This window comes from Scylla paramamosain, chromosome 8, assembly GCF_035594125.1.
Source record: "Scylla paramamosain isolate STU-SP2022 chromosome 8, ASM3559412v1, whole genome shotgun sequence".
Classification (NCBI taxonomy): domain Eukaryota; kingdom Metazoa; phylum Arthropoda; class Malacostraca; order Decapoda; family Portunidae; genus Scylla; species Scylla paramamosain.
In genome coordinates this window covers 3,231,511-3,241,482 of record NC_087158.1, presented here as the reverse complement: position 1 = coordinate 3,241,482, position 9,972 = coordinate 3,231,511, and the positions used below count along the sequence as shown (strand labels likewise).

General features: G+C 36.2%; 1 long non-coding RNA gene and 2 other non-coding genes across 3 annotated transcripts in view; all 3 read left to right on the top strand.

Annotated features, from left to right (window-relative positions):
• Positions 1-2,871, top strand: part of LOC135102703 (uncharacterized) — a 45,529-nt gene extending 42,658 nt beyond the window's left edge. Inside the window, exon 2 of the long non-coding RNA XR_010269743.1 lies at positions 2,533-2,871. This is a non-coding gene — a long non-coding RNA (uncharacterized LOC135102703). The remainder of the gene's footprint in view (positions 1-2,532) is intronic.
• A 4,565-nt stretch (positions 2,872-7,436) lies between these two features.
• On the top strand, positions 7,437-7,508 carry Trnam-cau (transfer RNA methionine (anticodon CAU)). The gene has a single exon. It is a non-coding gene; the product is annotated as a tRNA-Met (tRNA).
• An 82-nt stretch (positions 7,509-7,590) lies between these two features.
• On the top strand, positions 7,591-7,662 carry Trnam-cau (transfer RNA methionine (anticodon CAU)). The gene has a single exon. It is a non-coding gene; the product is annotated as a tRNA-Met (tRNA).
• Positions 7,663-9,972: the final 2,310 nt, after the last annotated feature.

Genomic DNA, 9,972 nt, shown 5'->3' with positions numbered 1-9,972 from the left:
TAAACCTTCCAAACCTGGAAGGTTTTGAAGGTCGCTGGGCAAAACCGTCGGAAGGCTTATGGACCTGATGGCGTCCCTCCTACTGTTTACCGAAACTGTTCCTCCATGTTTACTCCTTGCCTAGTCAAACTCTTTCACCTCTGTCTGTCAACATTTACTTTTCATTCTTGCTGGAAGTTTGCCTACATTCAGCCTGTTTTTTTAAAAGGTGACCGTTCTAATCCCTCAGAATTCCAATCCCGTCCTATTGCTTTAATTTCCTGCCTATCTACAGTTTTTTAATCTATTCTCAACAGGAAGATTCTTAAACATCTATCCTTTCACAACTTTTCATTTGATCTCCAGTATGGGTTCCGTCATGGCCGCTCTACTGGTGATTGTTTCACTTTCCTTACTGAGTCTCTTTTAGAGTTTTTGATGAAACTTTTGCTGTTGCCTTGGATACATCAAAAGCTTTTGACAGAGTCTAGCAGAAAGCTTTGATTTGCAAACTACCCTCCTACAGCTTCTATACTTCTCTCTGTAATTTCATCTCAAGTTTCCTTACTGACCGTTCTATTGCTGCTGTGGTAGACGGTCACTGTTCTTCTCGTAAATCTATTAACAGTGGTGTTCCTTAGGGTTCTGTCCTGTTACCCACTGTCTTCTTATTATTCATCAATGACCTTCTAAAGTAAACTTCTTGTCCTATCCATTCCTACGCTGGTGATACCACCTTGCACTTTTCCACGTCTTTTGATAGACGTCCAATACTTCAGGAAGTAAACATTTAATGCACGGAAGCCACGGAACCCTTACTTCTGATCCTTCTAATTTATGATTGGGCAGACCAAACTTGGTGTTGTTCAATGCCTCAAAAAACTTAGTTCCTCCATCTATCAACTCAACACAACCTTCCAGACAACTATCCCCTCTCCTTCGGTGATACTCAACTGTCTCCTTCTTATACACTGAACATCCTCGGTCTGTCCCTTATTTATATTCTGAACTGGAAACTTCACATCTCATCTCTTGTTAAAACAGCTTCTATGAAGTTAGGCGTTCTGAGACGTCTCCGCCAATTTTTCTCACATCCCAGCTGCTAACTCTATACAAGGGCCTTATCCGTCCATGTATGGAGTATGCTTCACATGTTTGGAGAGGTTCCTTTCATACCGCTCTTGTAGACAGTGTGGAATCTAAAGTTTTCTTTTCATCAACTCCTCTCCTCTAACTGACTGTCTTCAGCCTCTTTCTCATCGCCGCAGTGTTGCATCTCTAGTTGTCTTCTACCGCTTTTTTCATGCTAACTGCTCTTCTGGTCTTGCTAACTGCATACCTGCCCTCCTCCAGCGCCCTCGCTGCGCAAGACTTTCTTCTTTCTCTCATCCCTATTCTGTCCACCTTTCTAATGCAAGAGTTAACCAGTATTCTCAATCATTCATCCCTTCCTCTGGTAAAATCTGGAACTCCCTGCCTGCTTCTGTATTTCCACCTTCCTATGACTTGAATTCCTTCAAGAGGAAGGTTGCAAGACACTTATCCTTTACTTTCTGACTACAGCTCTGGATCCTTTCCTGGGACTGGCATCGCAGTGGGGTTTTTATTCTTTTTAACTGGATTTTTGTTCCCCTTGGCCAGTGTCCCTCATACATAAAAAAAAAAAAAGAAAATCTTTGTAGTGTATACACACACAAACACATATAGACATACAGATGCACTTAGTACTAGTTTATGCTCAAATCTACAATTATTTTTTCTTACAGATCTTCATAAAAGAAAATGTAAAATAGTATTTAACAAAACCAGAAATAGAAACTTTTTGACCAAAAAGAAAAAAATAAATAAATAAATGAAAATAAGTGAGGTCTTTTTTCACATTATATATCTTGTGCGATCAGAAACACTATGTCAACACAATATAAAAAGGGAAAACAAAACTGCGTTACATATATGCTAAAAACTATTAAAATACTTAAACACTAAAACTAAAAATTACACAATGGTTCTCTCAACATGCAATACATCAAAAATTAATTTACAGAGCATATCACAGTTAACTCTCTCACTAAGCAAATTTTCTGCTGACGGGAAATCTAAAGAAGGATAATTTCCCTCCAACCATTAGTCAAGGGGCACTCTAACAGAACATGAGGCTCATCCTGAACTTCACCTTGGTTACAATTGGACAGCCTTAACTTTACTGGTGTTGTGCTCCTCCTTCCTGATTCTATTTTCAAATTGTGAGACATCAGACGCAGTCTTGCGTCTGATAGCTGACCATGCGGAGATGGTCAGCTATAAAATCTTTACCGTAAGGAACATTGTGTACTGCAAGACTGGTGTTAAGTGTTGACCTGTACGTGACATTTTTTGTAGCCGAGTCAGGCTTACTCCTTACTGAGTCTGTCATTGGTTGTAGCGGCTCACAAACATCATAGTCCGATGCCTTCTGAATGAACCTCTACCCTCGTGATGTGTGCCTTTTACAAAATTCGTGTACATACGTAAATGGTTCCTTCATATCGTGTGACTTCAGCTTTTCTTTTACAGATGATTTCCTCTTCTTGCACAAAAGGAATTTCATCGGCGGTATATCAGACTCAACAAGACACAGGTTAGTAGAAGTGTTTTTCCTTGCCCCAACAAGACTTTTTACTCATTGATTGTAGTGACTCATCACCTTGATATTTGAGATTAGCCAAGTCTCAGAACTATGCAGTAGGGAAGACAAAACTGCAGCATTAAATACTCTCATTTTGTACACATATGTCATAATAGAGTTCACGCAGGGAAGCCACAGAACGCCTGACTTTTGATCTCTCTAAAATTTTTGATTGGGGTAGAGCCAACTTGGTATTGTTCAGTGCATCAAAAACTCAATTCCTCCATCTATCAACTCGAAGCAACCTTGTAGACAACTATCCCTTCTTCGTCAATGACACTCAACTGTCTCCCTCTTCTACACTGAACATGCTCAGCCTGTCCTTTTCTAATAATTCAAACTGGAAACTTCACATCTCATCTCTGGCTAAAACAGCTTCTATGAAGTTAGGTGTTCTGAGACGTCTCCGCCAGTTTTTCTCATCCCCCCAGCTGATAACTCTGTACAAGGGCCTTATCCGTCCTTGTATGGAATATACTTTACTTGTCTGGGGGGATTCCACCCATACCACTCTTTTAGACAGGGTGGATTCAAAAGCTTTCCGTCACATAAACTCCTCTCCTCTAACTGACTGTCTTTAGCCTCTTTCTCATCGCCGCAATGTTGTATCTCTTGCAATCTTCTATCGTTATTTTTATGATAACTGGTCTTCTGACCTTGCTGACTGCATGCCTTCCCTCCATCCGTGACCTCGCTGCACAAGACTTTCTTCTTTCTCTCACCCCTATTGTGTCCACCTCTCTAATGCAAAAGTTACTCAGTATTCTCATTCATTCATCCCATTCTCAGGTAAACTCTGGAACTCCCTGCCTGTATCTATATTTCCACCTTCCCATGACTTGAACTCCTTGAAGAGGGAGGTTTCAGGACACTTCTCCTTCAATTTTTGACTATCTCTTCGGAACCCATTCGAGGATCGGCATCTCAGTGGTCTTTTTTATTTTTTTTTATTAGAATTTTGTTGCCCTTGGCCGGTATCCTTCCTACATAAAAAAAAAAAGTCAATATTAACATTAAAGAAAATGACGAATTTATCAACTAATTCAGACACAGCGGGATGATGAAGTGAGATCACCGAGCTTGCTTTGCCGTCATCCATAAACCTTGCACAGATATTTAGGACAATATTGTATATTCACATTATTGTTATAAAAAGATAATTAATCATTACTGTCCCCATTTATAACAAAGAACTTCAATTTCTTTTCTAAATGAAAATTTTCTAAATGATGCCATACTCATTACAGAAATCAAACAGAATATTAAGCTTCCTTTCACACACGTCCCTTGAAGTGGCAAGCATAAGTGTATCGTCCATTAATAATAAGCAATGCATACATACACACACATGCACGCATACTTACATTATATACATGTATTACAAGTATACATGACATGCGTGCATTACTTGTATACGCACAAACACACACACACTCAAGTTCAGATAACAACACGTACGCACGTAAGTACAGACATACACACGCACATGAGCACATACATGTAAAAATGCACGTAAATACATTCATACACGCACACAAGTATATATACATACACTCATATATATATATATATATATATATATATATATATATATATATATATATATATATATATATATATATATATATATATATATATATATATACGTACTCGCGCACAAGTATACACATGTACACATAGTAAATACATATATGCTCACACACAAGCATATATACATACGGACACACTGTAAGTACATTCATACTCATACACGAGCATACATACATACGCACACACGAGTACACCAATATGAACACACACACACACACACACACACACACACACACACACACACACACATACATATAACAAAATGAAAATACCAAGATGGTGGTCAGAATGGTGGAAGGATTAATTCAACGATTGTGTAACATAAAAAGTGGAAGAGAAAGATAAGGGAGATGAGGAAGAGGGAAATGAAGGGAAGGAAGAGGAGGAAGCCAATGAAAGTGTACACAAGGTGGTGGGATGGGCTGGTGAGGGGCGCCACGGACACTTTGCGTGGTGACCTGTCTCCCCAGACAGGAACACTTGTGTTACTGAATCCATTAACAGTTTGCGAATAAAAAAATAAATAAACAAATAAATAATAAAGGGTAATTATAATAAAAATGATAATAATAATAATAATAATAATAATAATAATAATAATAATAATAATAATAATAATAATAAAATAAATAAATAAATAAAAAATAAAACAAAAAGAAAAAAGTAAATAAAATAATAATAAAAGCAGAGCATAAATAATGAAAAAGCAAAAAAAAAATTGAAAAAAAACGAAAAAAGTAAAAAAAAATAAAATGAAAAAAATAAAACGAAAATAAATAAAGAAAAATTAAGATAAAATAAAACAAAATAAAAGAAATATATTACAAGAAAAAAATAAATAAATAAAAGTAAAAAGATAAAAAAAATAAAATAAGATAAAACAACATAATCCTTTCAAGGCAATACAAAACAATTAGCAGCAGCAGAAGTAATGCTTGAAATCTTTACATAAGCATCAACAGGAAAGAAGGGGGTGAAGAAGAACAGATTTTGCAATTTGTACACAGTTTAAAGATTGGAGGTGACTGTAGAACAAGAAAAGATGTCTCACAGTGATTAGTAATTCAAGAAAGATGTATCAAGTACTGGTTAAAGGGTTAAAGAAGAAAAAATAAAATAAAATAAAAATGACGAATATTAAAAAAAAGAAGAAAAATATAAAAGATCAAAGATATATAAAGATAAAAGACAAAAAAGATTAAAAGATAAAAAGATATAAAAATATACAAAAAAAAAGATAAAAAATACTAAAAAGATTAAAAGAGAAAATAATGAAGATAATTTAAGATGTTGGCATGAATAAATGGTGATTTCTGGTTTTTGTCATGAAATTTATGATTGGTGTAAAAAATAAAGGGAAAGAAAAAGAAAGAAGAAAGAAAAAAGGTGGAAACAAAAATAAATTATATATATATATATATATATATATATATATATATATATATATATATATATATATATATATATATATATATATATATATATATATATATATATATAAGATGGAAAACTATAGAAGACAAAGGGAAAAATAAAAAATAAAATAAAATATAATATCAATAAAAATAAAACAGATAAAAGATAAAAAGATGAAAATTATTTAGAAAAGATAAGAAATAGATAAGAAAAGATAGAAACATAAATTGATAGAAAGATAAAATAAAAATAGAAATAGAAAAATGATGAAAAAATATTGAAAGAAGGACAATGAAAGTTGTTGGCATGAATGAATGGTGACTTTTATATTTATTATGAAATTTGTGATTTGTGCAAAAGAATAAGAGAGAATAATGGAAAGAATAAGATAAAAAGATAAAAAAAAAGTTAAAAGAAATAAAAGATATAAAGATAAGAGATAAAAAGAAAAAAATAATTAAATATAAATGTAAAGAAGGTAAAAATATGAAAAAAATAAAAGATGAAAATAAAATGAATAAAGTAAAAGATTTAAAACAAATCAAATATAAATTAAATATAGATTAATAAATGGTTGTAAGTCAGCCACCTTTGTCCCAGAGACTGTATTACTGCCATGTAGAATGTATTAAGCATTGCGTGAAATTTGTGATTTTGAAAACAAGAAAAAAAAAATTACAAATACGAGAATTGTTGTCATTTGAAATGCATTTGTGACTTGTAAAAAAGAAGAAAATAAAAGAAAAAAGAAAGAAAAAAGAGATCAAAGAAAAAAAAAGATGAGAATTGTTGTCAGTTTAAGTGTATCAAACATTGCCTGAATTTGTGATTTATGTACAAAAAAAAGTAAATAAAATGAAATGAAAAAGATAAAAAAGAAAAAGAAAAAAGAGTATTTGTAGTGAGCGATGACTAATGAAAACTGTTGGCCTGAATGAGTGGTGGCTCCTGCCTTCATCATGTACTATATGAAGGTTATGGTGTTTGTGCAGCTTCATTCATTATTAGTGGTAAGGGAATGTGTGTTTGTACAACTGAAGTCACTGCTGCTAATAATTACTGACAAAATATAAAGATTAAAAAATACATATTACACACAAATACTGCTTGTCCATTCAAATACTGTATGTCCCTCGTCTGTCTCTTTCCTCTAGTAGGACTTTGCCATTCAAATAAATAATAAATAAATACAAAAGTGCCGAATCTTCAAATATTCAACCAATAATTCCCTAAAACTGATTAACATTCAGCCCATTAATACAAACTCAAGTTCAGGCGCAGCGTTCTTTTACGTAGTTACGTTTTGGCACAACACAATCGCGACCTGACCAGACAAACTAAAAAAGGCTAAAAACACATTAAAAATAATAAAACACTTCTCTTGAGGAGAGGGATGAAGTGACTGCCCTTGCAGTGGGAACCACCTCAACTCCTGTGACACCAACACATGAACACACACACCCTGTCCTGCCGTGCAGGGATCCTATTGGTGGATGGAAATCAAAACACTAACTATAACAAAAGTTACAGACGCTACACCTGAACAATTACAAAAAGTAAATAAATTCAATCCTTATTTTCTCATGTTTGTTTGTTTCAACTTTCTTTATTTTTCTTTTCCATATATCGTTCTTTTCTCTCATATTTTCTTCCATTCTTTAGGTATTAAAAAAAATAAAAAAAAAAACGGAATATTCTCCAGCACTCGTGTTTCAAAGTTGACGGACACGAGGAAGTGTACTGTAAGGATAAGAGTGACTGAAGACACGAGACAAATGAACAGCGCAGCAGAGTGGCGCAGTGGAAGCGTGCTGGGCCCATAACCCAGAGGTCCGTGGATCGAAACCACGCTCTGCTAACAAGGAAAAGCTTCTCTTTATTGTTATTACACGCCCAAGGTAGTGTGGAGGAGTCAGTTGCTCAAAGCCCCTAGAAGTAGCAGCAGAGTGGCGCAGTGGAAGCGTGCTGGGCCCATAACCCAGAGGTCCGTGGATCGAAACCACGCTCTGCTAATCTGACGGTAGTTTTTGGGGGCGGCAGTGAGGCCGTGATGTATTTTGCTGATTTTCCTTGGAATGACTACTGCTTCCATGTCAGAGACCCGTCTTTGTGTGTCGACCACATAACAGGTGATGCTGTCTGGCATGGAGGCGTACATTCCTCACTCTTTTTCTCGACCTAAACCTTCCAGACCTTGGTTCAACACAGCTTGTTCTCGTGGTATACATGATAGAGAGGTGGCCCACAAAAGGTACTTAACACTTTCATCACCAGAATTTCATGCACTTTTTATTTCTGCTCGGAACCATGCCGAGTCTGTTCTCCAATTACCCAAAAACTCCTTCATTAATAAAAAGTGTCAATCTTTCAAGATCTAACTCCCCTCGTGACTTCTGGAATAACTTTGCTTCTTCTTCCCCTCCTTTTTTTTCAACCAGATGGCACCACTGCTATCACTTCTCTCTCTAAAGTTCAACTCTTTCCTCAAACCTTCTATTCAGGGCTTATTCCTCCCTCTCTTCCACCCTCTGACTACTTCATGCTACCTATTAAAATTCTTCGCAATGATGTTTTCCATGCCCTCGCTGGCGTAAACCCTCGGAAGGCTTATGGACGTGATGGGGTCCCTCCTATTGTTCTCCGAAACTGTACATCCGTGTTTGCACCTTGCCTAGTCAAACTAATTCAACTCTGTCTGTCAACATCTACCTTTCCTTCTTGCTGGAAGTTTGCCTACATTCAGCCTGCTCCTTAAAAGGGTGAACGTTCTAATCCCTCAAAACTCAAATCCCCGTCCTATTGCTTTAATTTCCTGCCTACCCAAAGTTTTTTTTTTTTTTTTTTATTTATCCTCAACACGAAGATTCTTAAATATCTATCCCTTCACAAACTTCTATTTAATCGCCAGTATGGGTTCCGTCAAGGCCGCTCTACTGGTGATTGTCTGGCTTTCCTTACTGAGTCTTGGTCATCCTCTTTTACAGACTTTGGTGAAACTTTCGCTGTTGCCTTGGACATATCAAAAGCTTTTGATAGAGTCTGGCACAAAGCTCCTATCCTTCTCTCAAACTTCATCTCAAGTTTCCTTTCTGACCGTTCTATTGCTGCTGTGGTAGACGGTCACTGTTCTTCTCCTAAACCTATTAACAGTGATGTTCCTCAGGGTTCTGTCCTGTCACCCACTCTCTTCTTTTTATTCATGAATGAACTAAACTAAACTTCTTGTCCTATCCACTCCTACGCTGATGATACCACCCTACACTTTTCCACGTCTTTTTATAGACGTCCAACACTTCAGGAAGTAAACATTTCACGCAAGGAAGCCACAGAACGGCTGACTTCTGATCTTTCTAAAATTTCTGATTGGGGCAGAGCAAATTTGATATTGTTCAGTGCCTCAAAAACTCAATTCCTCCTCAACTCGACACAACCTTCCAAACAACTATCCCTTCTTCTTCAATGTCACTCAACTGTCTCCCTCTTCTACACTGAACATGCTCAGCCTGTCATTTTTTAATAATTCAAACTGGAAACTTCACTTCTCATCTCTAGCTAAAACAGCTTCTATGAAGTTAGGTGTTCTGAGACGCCTCCGTCAGTTTTTCTCATCCCCCCAGCTGGTAACTCTGTACAAGGGCCTTATCCGTCCACGTATGGAATATGCTTTACTTGTCTGGAGGGATTCCACCCATAACACTCTTTTAGACAGGGTGGATTCAAAAGCTTTTCGTCTCATAAACTCCTCTCCTGTAACTGACTGCCTTTAGCCTCTTTCTCATCGCCGCAATGTTGTATCACTTGCAATCTTCTATCGTTATTTTTATGATAACTGGTCTTCTGACCTTGTTAACTGCATGCCTTCCCTCCATCCGCGACCTCGTTGCACAAGACGTTCTTCTTTCTCTCACCTCTATTGTGACCACCTCTCTAATGCAAGAGTTAGTCAGTATTCTCATTCATTCATTCCATTCTCAGGTAAACTCTGGAACTCCCTGCCTGTATCTATATTTCCACCATCCCATGACTTGAACTCCTTGAAGAGGGAGGTTTCAGGAAATGGTGAATTAATCAACTAGTTCAGACACAGCGGGATGATGAAGTGAGATCACCGAGCTTGCTTTGCCGTCATCCATAAACCTTGCACAGATATTTAGGACAATATTGTATATTCACATTATTATTATAAAAAAATAATTAATCATTACTGTCCCCATTTATAACAAAGAACTTCAATTTCTTTTCATTTAAAATGATGCCATACTCATTACAGAAATCAAACAGAATATTAAGCTTCCTTTCACACACGTCCCTTGAAGTGGCAA